Source organism: Schistocerca nitens, chromosome 5, assembly GCF_023898315.1.
Source record: "Schistocerca nitens isolate TAMUIC-IGC-003100 chromosome 5, iqSchNite1.1, whole genome shotgun sequence".
In the NCBI taxonomy this organism is placed as follows: domain Eukaryota; kingdom Metazoa; phylum Arthropoda; class Insecta; order Orthoptera; family Acrididae; genus Schistocerca; species Schistocerca nitens.
The window spans coordinates 226467985-226480478 of record NC_064618.1 but is presented as its reverse complement, the minus strand read 5'-3'; positions in this window follow the sequence as shown (position 1 = coordinate 226480478).

Here is a 12494-nt window from a genome sequence, read left to right as displayed (position 1 = left end):
ATTTTAAATACTTGTAATCAAAACAAAAGTATCTGTTGACAAAGCTGATAAATTCGCAAATAATGTTAGTTCATGCAAAGTGGAAAGAATAGCTATATGAGCGCTTATGATGTCCAGAAGCAAACATTTCTCACTTCCTGATTATCCTTAAACGCATCTTCGTCTTGATTTAAAATGAAAAGTTTTATTCTCAGCTCTACTTTCGTACATCTTACTTCGTAGTCCGCGTGCAGGACGAGGAAATGTGGATATTATTGATATAGCGCATTCTTCATTACTCATTTCCCCTCGCAGTGTGTACACAGAGCTTAAGCGGAGATGTTCTGCGTTTGCACGGTTCTGGTATGGCTGCTTGCTATGTTAGGCGTCTCAGAAATACCGAAGCGGGAGTGAAAAACGTGTAGGGCGGGGAGAAACACGAAAGAGCAGTCAGCTCTCGTACCAGAACGATGGAGAAGCCCACGACCAGAGAGTTCTCTCAGTATTCCTAGTGCTGCTGTGAAGTTTATAGCATACGTGATTATTCCCTTTGGCTAAACGGCTTTTCATTGGACAGCAGTGACAATTTGAAACAAAAATTGGGGACTGAAATTCTAGGAAAAACCTCAGTAAAAATGTTCTGCGGGTGTAATTTTAGTATTTGTCTGTTATTGCCTTTGGTATTTTTTATAGGCCTTCAGTTATTCCTAGTGGATTTGAAAGATTTTTTTTCATCACTCATTTTACTTAATAACACCATATACATTAAAGCATTTCACACAAAGCCATTTTCAGGAAACAGAATATAAATATTATCGCAATGTAGGAACATGAACATCTTATATATCTTTTATTGATGTGGTAATATTAAAAGACAATGTGCAAGAAGGCATCAGCCTATCTCTCCATGCCTTAAAAAAAGCTCTCCCCTCTTAACATCAAAAAGAAACTTGTATAAACATACTTCAAATTACTGATTATAGCGATGTTCTCCTGCAAAGCGTTTCTCAGGAAAAATGACGGTGCTCGAACCTGGTGTTGAGTGCCTGTGTTTGTTATATTTGTGATGTTCGACTCTCTGATCACGTTTCACCATCTTGCACACAGCTATCCTGGCTGTGTGCAGGCAGGCGGCGATGTTTCCACACCCTTTGTCTACTCTACTGTCTTATCAGCGTACACTGTCTCTCCTCGACCTTAACGGTCTTGTCTGAACGACATGGCAGAAACATCTGTTCCTATCAGAGTAAAATCCTTTCTCGCCCATTCCACTGTTCAGCCACTTTCTCGATACGACTCTGGAATAACGTCCCTTACTGTATTAGAAAACTGAATAACACCTCCAGTTACAGAAGACAGTAAAACATACTACTAAAGCAACAGCAAAAATTTCCATTCTCCCTGTACACATTCGTTACCCTCGTACATCCTTCTTTCCAGCCAGGTCTTCCTCTTTTCCCAGTATTCTTAGATGGAGCAGTTTCATTAAATTTCCGTTCCCCAAATCTCGCTATATCAGAAATATCTTTTTTGTACACCTATAAATTCTTTTTATATCTGCCACTATCGTTGTTGTATTATTATTATTATTATTATTATTATTATTATTATTATTATTATTATTATGATCATTAGTGACAACAGTTGCAATAGTACAAGTACTGACAGTATTAACTTTATTAGTTCATAGAGAGTATAATTTACTAACGCTGCCACTTCAGACACTCAAATCATTTTTACGTTAGTTGTCAAATTAAAATTGTTATTTCTTGGGTAACTGTGGTGTAGAAAAATTTTTGTGGATGTGAATCCCCGGTCCGATATAAGAGATCAGGTTAAAACAGATCTTGTTAAATAAATAAATAAAGACGTTTGTGGATGTCGTACTAATTACGCACTCCCATATACTTGAGAGCAAGTCAAAGGACAGCAGTATGTTGATTCATCTGGAATGACGAAACATGTTTAAGAACTGGCTGTATGTGGAAGACCGATCAGTTGTTACTAATTTCTTAGGACTGGAGTCCATAACCGATATAATTTGTTACCTGGTGTCATATCTCCTTTACTGGGCTAAATTCGTTACCTCTATAGCTAACCTCATTAGATTAAGATATTTTACATCGGACAAGTATTTTACATACACAGTGCTTTTTATTCCAAGGTTAGTTGGTAATTTTAATATAATGTATGATAATAATACGAGGACTATTCAGAAGCTAAGGTCCGATCGGTCGCGAAATGGAAACCACAGTGAAAATTAAAAAGGTTTTATTTGCAACAGTTATCTACACCTTCCAGCTACTTCTCTACATAAACTTGCCACTCCAACTTAGACATTCGCCGTAGCGTTGTGACAACTTTCCAATACCCTCGTCACAGAAGTCTAATGTATAGCTCGTTGTCTGTGCAAAAATATTGTCTTCATAGCAAGCGGTTCGTGAGAGCAGAGATGAACCTCTGGGGGAGCCAGTTACGGGCTGTGTGGTGGCCGATCAAACATTTCCCATCGAAAACGCTGCAGGAGAATCTTTATTGCTCGTGCAGTGTACGGTCGAGGGTTATCATGAATAAGGAAACGGATGACAGTTATGCTATGTGGGCTGCATTACTTCAGGCGAAATCTCTCACCAGGCGCTCGTACTTGGCGGGAGACACTATTTTCTAGGCATCTTTACATGCTCACTGTGCGCTCATCACTGAAAACAACGACGTGACGCCATCGACGGGCATACTAAACACACTCCTCATCACATTTGTGCAAAGCTTCATAGGGTTTTCACTGTGGTTTCCATTTAGCACCCGTTTGGGTCATACTTTCCGCATAGCCTTCGTAGAATAAAACGTGACTCGAAACAGTATTTGATGCTTTTTGAAATAGTAGCATCGATTAATAACTAGCAGACTAAAGGGAAAATGTCGTCACTTACTAAACGCCTCGCAGATGGGTTTACATCTACATGGTTACTCCGCAATTCACACTTAAGTGCCTGGCAGAGGGTTCATAGAACCATTTTCATACTACTTCTCTACCATTACACTCAAGAATGGCGCGTGGGAAGAATGAACACCTAAATCTTTCCGTTCGAGCTCTGATTTCTCTTATTTTATTATGATGACCATTTCTCCCTACGTAAGTGGGTATCAACAAAATATTTTCGCATTCGGAAGAGAAATTTGGTGACTGAAATTTCGTAAATAGATCTCGCCGCAAAGAAGACCGCCTTTGTTTCAGTGACTGCCACCGCAACTCGCGTATCAAATCAGTGACACTCTCACCCCTATTGCGTGATAACGCGAAACGAGCTGCCCTTCCTTGCACTTTTTCGATGTCCTCCGTCAATCCTACCTGGTAAGGATCCCATACCGCGCAGCAGTATTCCAGCAGTTGACGGACAAGTGTAATGTAGGCTGTCTCTTTAGCGCGTTTGTCGCATCTACTAACAAGGGAACATCCCCATCGCACCCCCCTCAGATTTAGTTATAAGTTGGCACAGTGGATAGGCCTTGAAAAACTGAACATAGATCAATCGAGAAAACAGGAAGAAGTTGTGTGGAACTATGAAAAAATAAACAAAATATACAAACTGAGTAGTCCATGCATAAGATAAGCAATATTAAGGTCATTCTGAGCTCTGGGGCGCCGTAGTCCCGTGGTTAGCGTGAGCAGCTGCGGAACGAGAGGCTTTGATTCAAATCTTCCCTTGACTGAAAATTTTACTTTCTTTATTTTCGCAAAGTTATGATCTGTCCGTTCGTTCATTGACGTCTCTGTTCACTGTAATAAGTTTAGTGTCTGTGTTTTGCGACCGCACCGCAAAACCGTGCGATTAGTTGATGAAAGGACGTGCCTCTCCAATGGGAACCGAAAACATTTGATCGCAAAGTCATAGGTCAACCGATTCCTCCACAGGAAAACACGTCTGATATATTCTATACGACACTGGTGACAGCATGTGCGTCACATGACAGGAATATGTTGTCGACACACCTAACTTGTACACTTGGCGAATGGGTAAAAAGATTCTTCTACCTTGCCCGATTTAGGTTTTCTTGTGGATGTGATAATCAGTCCCAAAAAAGTGATGAAAACATAAGTTCATCACATAAACTGAAAATAAAAAGTTAAACTTTTCACTCTAGGGAAGACTTGAACCGAGGACCTTTTGTTCTGCGGCTGGTCACGCTAACCACGGGACCACGGCGCTCCTGAGCGCACATTGTCCTTAATATTGCCTATCTTCGCATGGACTACTCAGTTTGTACATTCTGCTTATTTTTTCACAGTTCCACACAACTTCTTCCTGTTTTCTCGATCGATCTGTGTTCAGTTTTTCAAGGCCTATACACTGTGCCAACTTATAACTACATCTGAGGGGGGTGCGATGGGGAGGTTCCCTTGTAAGTGTTCTGTCAACAAAGCCAGTCTTTGTTTCGCCTTCCCTACAATATTATCTATGTGGTCTTTCCAGTTTAAGTTGCTCGTAATTGTAATTCCTAGGTGTTTGGGCGAATTGACAGCCTTAGATTTGTGATATTTATCATATACTCAAAATTTATCGGATTTATTTTAGTACGCATGTGGATGACCTCGCACTTTGCTTTGTTTAGTGCCAATTGCCACTTTTGCACCACGCAGAAATTCTCTCTAGATCATTTTGTAATTGGAATTGATCGTCTGATGATTTCACTAGACGGCAAAATACAGCCTCATCTGCAAACAATCTAAGGGAGCTGCTCAGATTATCAACTAGATCATTTATGTAAATCAGGAACAGCAGAGGGCCTATGACACTACCATGCGGAACGCCAGATATCACTTCTGTTCTACTCGATGATTTACTGTCTATCACTACGAACTGTGACCTCTCTGAGAGGAAATCACGAATCCAGTCACACAACTGAGACGATACTCCATATGCACGCAATTTGATTAATAGTCGCTTGTGAGGAACGGAATCAAAAGCCTTCTGGAAATCTAGGAATATAGAATTGATCTGAGATCCCTTGTCGACAGCAGTAATTACTTCATGGGATTAAAGAGCTAATTGTGTTGCACAAGAACAATATTTTCTGAATCCGTGTTGGTTATGTATCAATAAGTAATTTTCTTCAAGGTGATTCATAATGTTCGAGTACAGTGTATGCTCCAAAATCCTACTGCAAATTGAGGTCAGTGATATGGGTCTGTAATGCAATGGGATACTCCTATTTGCTTTCTTGAATATTGGTGTGACCTGTGCTACTTTCCAGTCTTTAGGAACAGACGTTTCGTCAAGTGAGCTGTTGTATATGATTGCTAAGAAAGGCGCTATTGTGTCTGCTTACTCTAAAAGGAACCTGATTGGTATACCATCTGGACCGGAATAGAACAGAACGGTAGGGCAGCAAGACTTACCAACATCGTCGAAGGTGCGTAGCGGCAGAGCGTTGTGCCATCCATAGCAGCTTCTACAGCAAATACTCACCTGTAACAAAAAAAGGGACTAAATTTAGAATTAATTTATTGAATGGAAACTTGAAAACTTTCCTGTAGGTAAAGGAAATGTTAACAGTTACTCACTACAGCTATGGCGTATCATTTCAGCGAAAGTAAGTTTCGAAACCGACAAACTGTACCTTTCACGACGTCACGTCACCTGTAAAGACTTTTAGTGAAACGCATTGGTCACGGTACGTAATGTGCCGTAGCCCAATCAGGCACCCTCATCTGCTTCTATCAGTAAACGTCCAAGTATACAACAGCTTCAACATTTGATTACTTTACAAATCAGTAAATGTATTAGATAACTGACTTTAAGCACGTAAGCGAGTAAACATCGGCTTGTAATTATGCTCTGTTAGAAGTCGCTAAGTGCTCTCATTATGAAACACTGGATGAATGAACTCCTTGTAATTTCACTCCGTCTTAAGCATAAACTAGCTTTCACGCATATCAATGTTTATGGCGTGATGTCTCCTGAACAACGTATCGTATAATGGTATAATTTGGCAGGTTAGTTCATTGGCGTATTTGGACACTGTATGCCAAGTCTGTTGCGAATAGAGTCGGTAATAAAGAAGCAATAACTTAAAACATCATGCCTAATGCTGAAATTTCACTGCGTGAACAGCGAAAATGTAGTAAGCAATGAACTCTGTTTCCCCTTCCATAATTTTGTGGGTAGGCCAGAGAAAAAAGTTTTGTAAAGACTTAAGTTATGTGTAAAGTTTGTTGCGACACGCTAAGCGCTCTGATTCCCAACTAGTGGTTGAATGAAGTCCGTGTACTTGCGTGCCGTAATTTACGCTGCCTGAAGACACACAGTTTGCAACTGTGATACCTCTTATTGTCTTAAACTTCTAACATAAGAGTTTTACTGAGTAGATTATGAGAATATTTTAAAGTTTTAAATCAGTCAATAATTATGCGAAATATTGACTACAAAAATTTAGTTGCCCCTAGAAACCATTAGATAGGCAACCTGCAAATGGAATTGGTGCCATGATAGCGGTATAGTAATATGGATGCTATTACTGCGCCCTATCAGTTTTTTGCACATGTTGCACTGGAACCAAAATGGGCTATATTATATGAATATTTATGTCAGAATTGACGACACTTCTTGCATGCGACTTTCTTTATAAATGCAGTTAGCTTTACCCTTCCATTCCCATTGCCTTATGATGATTTCAAGTGATGCCTGGTCGGACGCATCACGTTTCATTTTACATCAGATCGATTGTATTCGAATACACCGTCATCCAGACGAGCGGCTACTCAAAACGTGCAACGCACGACGAACGCCAGCTGGTGATGGCAGTGTTATGCTATGACAGACATTCCCATGAATTGTCGTGGAACTTATGGTAGTGACAGAAGGCACTATGACTACATGAATATTACTGCCGACTGCCTACATCCTTCCATGCTCGATGTCTTCAATGACGATGATTTAAGGGGGGAAGGAAGATTAGTGTTTAACAACTCGTCGACAACGAGATCATTAGGGATGAAGCACAGGCTCGGAAGGATGGGGAAGGAAGTCGTCAGTGCTCTTCCAAAGAAACCACCCCGTCGTTTTCCGTTAAGCGATTTAGAGAAATTACAGAAAAGCAAACCAAGATGGCCAGACGCGTATTTGAATGTCCTCCCGAGTGCGAGTCCAGTATGCTAACCATTGTACTACCTCACTCTGTTAAGGCGCCGATATCTTCCGGCGTAACAGATGTTATTGTCGCAAGGCCAGAATTGCACTACAATGGCTTGAGAAGTGTAATAGTGGAATCACGTTCGTGTCGTGGGTACCAAATTCGCGTGATCTGACTGGGACGCAAAAGGTCTGCGCCCACAAACCACACGTGTACGGGAACTACGTGACCAGCACGCAGACATCTGAGGCAACATACCTCTAGAAACCCACAAATCTATTAAACAGTTGGTCATAATACACCTGTGTGCTTTCGCATGACGTTTCAACGCCAATAGCTTACCTCGATGAAACTTGGACCGTTCATGGAAAGAACTGCTGTGGTGTAGTACAGAAGGTTGAAAGAAATACGCAGTGAGGTGAACAGAAGTGACACTTTTATTCAAAGACACTTTGGGCACCATAAAAGGCAGGGTATGGTTCTTAACAGCGTGTGTGTAATCACCACGGACGGCAGAGCATGTTCTGCAGTGTACTCCCGTGCTGGCCACAGAATGGGTAAGTTCTTGTGGTAGGGTGTCCCATTCCTTCACCAGCGCGGTTCGCTACAGCTGGATGGTTTACATCTACGTCTAGATCCATACTCCGCAAGCCACCTGACGGTGTGTGGCGGAGGGTACCTTGAGTACCTCTGTCGGTTCTCCCTTCCATTCCAGTCTCGTACTGTTCGTGGAAAGAAAGATTGTCAGTATGCCTCTGTGTGGGCTCTAATGTCTCTGATTTTATCCACATGGTCTCTTCGCGAGACATATGTAGGAGGGAGCAATATACTGCTTGACTCCTCGGTGAAGATATGTTCTCGAAACTTCAACAAAAGCCCGTACCGAGCTACTGAGCGTCTCTCTCGCGGAGTCTTGCACTGGAGTTTATCTGTCATCTCCGTAACGCTTTCGCGATTACTAAATGATCCTGTTACGTAGCGCTGCTCACCGTTAGATCTTCTCTGTCTCTTCTATCAACCCTATCCGGTACGGATCCCACACCGGTGAGCAATATTCAAGCAGTGGGCGAACAAGTGTACTGTAACCTACTTCCTTTATTTTCGGACTGCATTTCCTTAGGATTCTTCCAATGAATCTGTTTGGCATCTGCTTTACCGACGATTAATTTTATATGATCATTCCATTTTAAATCACTCCTAATGCCTACTCCCACATAATTTATGGAATTAACTGCTTCCAGTTGCTGACCTGCTATATTGTAGCTAAATGATAAAAGATCTTTCTTTCTATGTATTTGAAGCACATTACGCTAGTCTACATTGAGGTTCAATTGCCATTCCCTGCACCATGCGTCAATTCGTTGCAGATCCTTCTGCATTTCAGTTCAATTTTCCATTGTCACAACCTCTAGATATGCTACAGCATCATCCGCAAAAAGCCTCAGTGAACTTCCGATGTTATCAACAAGGTCATTTATATGTAGTGTGAATAGCAAAGGTCCTACGACACTCCTGTGCGGCACACCTGAAATCACTCTTACTTCGGAAGACTTCTCTCCATTTAGAATGACATGCTGCGTTCTGTTATCAAGGAACTCTTCAATCCAATCACACAATATGCTCTTACTTTGTTCATTAAATGACTGTGAGGAATTGTATCACACGCCTTGCGGAAGTCAAGAAATACGGCATCTACACTGGAACCCGTGTCTATGGCCCTCTGAGTCTCGTGGACGAATAGCGCGAGCTGGGTTTCACATGATCGTCTTTTTCGAAACCCATGCTGATTCCTACAGAGTAGATATCTAGTCTCCAGAAAAGTCATTATACTCGAACATAATAAGTGTTCCAAAATTCGTTGGTGCACGCGGTCATGCTGAAGTACGTGTCCCCACTGTATCCTACACGAGCTCCCCCACGTGCTTAGTTCGATGCGGTCTGGGTTGTCATCCATAAAAATAAAGTCAGGGCCGAATGTACCCGTGAAATGACGCACATTGGGAAGCAATACAATGTCAAAATTGCGATGACCGGTGAGTGTATCGTTTCCAAAGATTTAGAGGACCGTGTAACATTACGCTTACCTACATCGTAACGCCTGGACCACCAAAACGATCATGCTCGACAGTGATGGGTGTACCCTTATGTGGCGGGAAGTGGGAACCGCCAGGAACATTGTCGAACATGATTTCTGTGGTCGATGTGTTATCGTGTGAGGGAGGCACGGTGTGAAATGGGCCTACTGACCTCCAAATCTTTGCATGAGGTGCACTCACCGATCAACGTTATTTTGACACTGTGCTCCTTCCCTATGCGCATCTTTCGAGGGATGCATTCGACCCTAACTTCATTTTGCGGATGACAGGGCCCGACCGCATCGAACTGCGTAGGTGGCAGAGCTCTAGGAACGAGAGGGTGATCGGTGAATGGCCTGCCCGTTCCCACGATTAAATCCCGTCTAGCACGAATGGGATGCGTTGGCGAGGCGTATTGCAACACGTCCCCATGCACTAACGACCGCTGTTGGGGGTATGGAACGCCTTACCACTAAGAACTCCTCACGTAACTTGTCGCCAGCATGAAGACATAAGTTCATGGCTTGTAGAAAATAGGCAACGGCCTTGCCGCAGTGGATACACCGGTTCCCGTCAGATCACCGAAGTGCTGTCGGGCGTGGCCAGCACTTGGATGGATGACCATCCAGGCCACCATACGCTGTTGCCATTTTTCGGGGTGCACTCAGCCTCGTGTTGCCAACTGAGGAGCTACTCGAGCGAATAGTAGCGGCTCCGGTCAAAGAAAACTATCATAACGACCGGGAGAGCGATGTGCTGACCACACGCCCCTCCTATCCGCATCCTCATCTGAGGAATACACGGCGGTCGGATGATCCCGATGGGCCACTTGTGGCCTGAAGAAGGAGTGCTTGTAGAAAATAAACTAACGCTAAATCACAGTAAGACTTAGTTTTTAATGTTTTTAACACACAGGTCAACAAAAGCTGACGTTTTAATTAGACAGAATGGGCGTATGATTAGGGAGACTGAACAGTTCAAATATCTAGGTGTTCAGATAGATAGTAAACTGTCGTGGAAAGCTTATGTTCATAAGCTAATTCAAATACGTAATGCTGCCATTTTTACTATTAGAAGAGTAAGTGATAGTTCGACACCAAAAGTAGTCTACTTTGCTTATTTTCATTCGCTTACGACGTATAGTATTGTATTTTGGAGTAACTCTTCGCCACGTGGGATTAGCCGAGCGGTCTGAGGCGCTGCAGTCATGGAGTGTGCGGCTGGTCCCGGCGGAGGTTCGTGTCCTCCCTCGGGCACGGGTGTGTTTGTTAGTCCTTAGGATAATTTAGGTTAAGTAGTGTGTAAGCTTAGGGACTGATGACCTTAGCAGTTACGTCCCATAAGATTTCACATACATTTTTAGTAACTCTTCCTAACTTGGCTCAGAAACCGGTAGTTCGGGCAATAAGTGGTGTAAGTTCGCGAACCTCTTGTCGACCGCTGTTCATTAGTCTTGGTATTCAGACATTGGCCTCTCAATATAAATATTCTGTAATGCCTTTCTTGTTAAAAATACCATGTTATTCCCAAAATTTAGCAACTTTCACTCAGCCAATACTAGGCAGAAATTCAATCTCCGTACAGATCGCACTTCCTTGACTCTTATGCAGAAAGGCGTGCAATATTCTGCTGCATCCATTTTCAGTAAGCTGCCACAAGAATTCAAAAAATCTTAGCAGATTTTGTCTTCATTGTCCCTGAGGTAGCGATTCGTGAGGAGCTCTAGTATATTCTTAGATTCCTCACTTAATTCCTGAAACTCTGTAAGCAGTCTTTCACGGGGTAATTGGCATATATCTTCAGGCGCCTGCCAATTCAGATTTATCACCCGCGGTGCTCTCTCCAGAGTCAAACAGTCCTGTGACTGTTCGTTCTGACCTTTTCAAATACGTCTGGGCGCCACACACTCGGCCAATTTTCTAAAATGGAAACTGAGAGTATTTTGTACGTGGTCTCGTTTGTAGAATGACTGCTTTTTCCCAGGGTGTTGCAATATGATGCGAGGATGGTCCGAGCGTTACTGAAACCGTAAAATGTCAGGAATTCATCTCACTGAAGGACGCGCCTACTCGTTAATAGTATATGCAGAGCTTGGCATAGAAGCACGTTGCAGAGCGCATTGCGTCTTTGGTGATCACACACCCTGTTAGTAACCAACCTGCCTATGAATCGCCGTAATTTCAGAATAGAGAAGGGCCAAGTCGTTCATCCTTGGGAACCGTTCATTTTCACTCGTTCACCGTTCATTGTGCTTGGTATATGGTTCTTACAAAAACCGAAAATTCTTAGCACAGGTGACTGAAGATGGAAGGCGCCAAGAAGAGGCACTTGCCTCCCCCCTGGAGTACAGAGTTTTTATTCATAACAGAATTCTCACACGTAATTTTCGTGATTCTGCAAAATATCTCGTTTAGCCAGCTGTAGCGTTATGTGGCTGATTGCAGTGACATATAGTGGCGCACGACAAACTGGCGCCGAGTACAGATTGCTCGCCAATTACGCGCGATTTGTTGACCGCTACGAACAGAACAGAGTACCCACGCGAAGAAGAAAGAGTCCAGTCGAGCGAGACCGAGACCGAGACAGACGGGAACGGGACCGAGGCTGGAACGAGACCGGCCGACGTGCCGATCGGTAACGAGACCGACCGTTTCCCGTTCCCGGGAACTACAAGTAGAAAGCCGCGAAGGAAATGAACTATGAAAGACCATTCCTTAGAATTCGTTCCTCGCTCGTTCCTTTCATCTTGGTGAACCGTTTCCCTGGACCCGTTAGTTCGCGCACGAACCATCTCTACTTCAGAGTCATTATTGTCCTTGAACGAAAGTATCGCATCTGCTCGGCTCAAGGCGCGTTTTTTTTTTTTTTTTTTTTTACGGTTACCTTCACTACTGTACTGTGTTGCACTGTAGCAGTTGCTTTTTTGTATGGTCCAAACTGCATCAAGCTGTGTTACTCGGTAATGTCACACAACGCAAAAGTTACTTTAGTCTTTAAGTTGTGCACACCAGTGTATTTTGGACCAGCTGTGTATGCTTATCCGTATTTCCTGCTCTAGCTTATTATTTTACGAATAAGACACCTATGCCGTATCATGTGGTTTCGTCGGTCAGCAGAGGATTACGGTCCAGCCGACATGAAGTGCCGTTATTGTCCGGAGGAGCGGACCGCGATGCGCCGGCAGCGGCGGGTGACCTGCGGCAATCGCGCAGCGGCTGGAGCCAGTCTGTTAGTTACCAGAGGCCCTCCACACGTGGCCTCAGGGAGGGGAAGAGAACGCGGGCCGGGCTGCACGCATTCACGCACTCA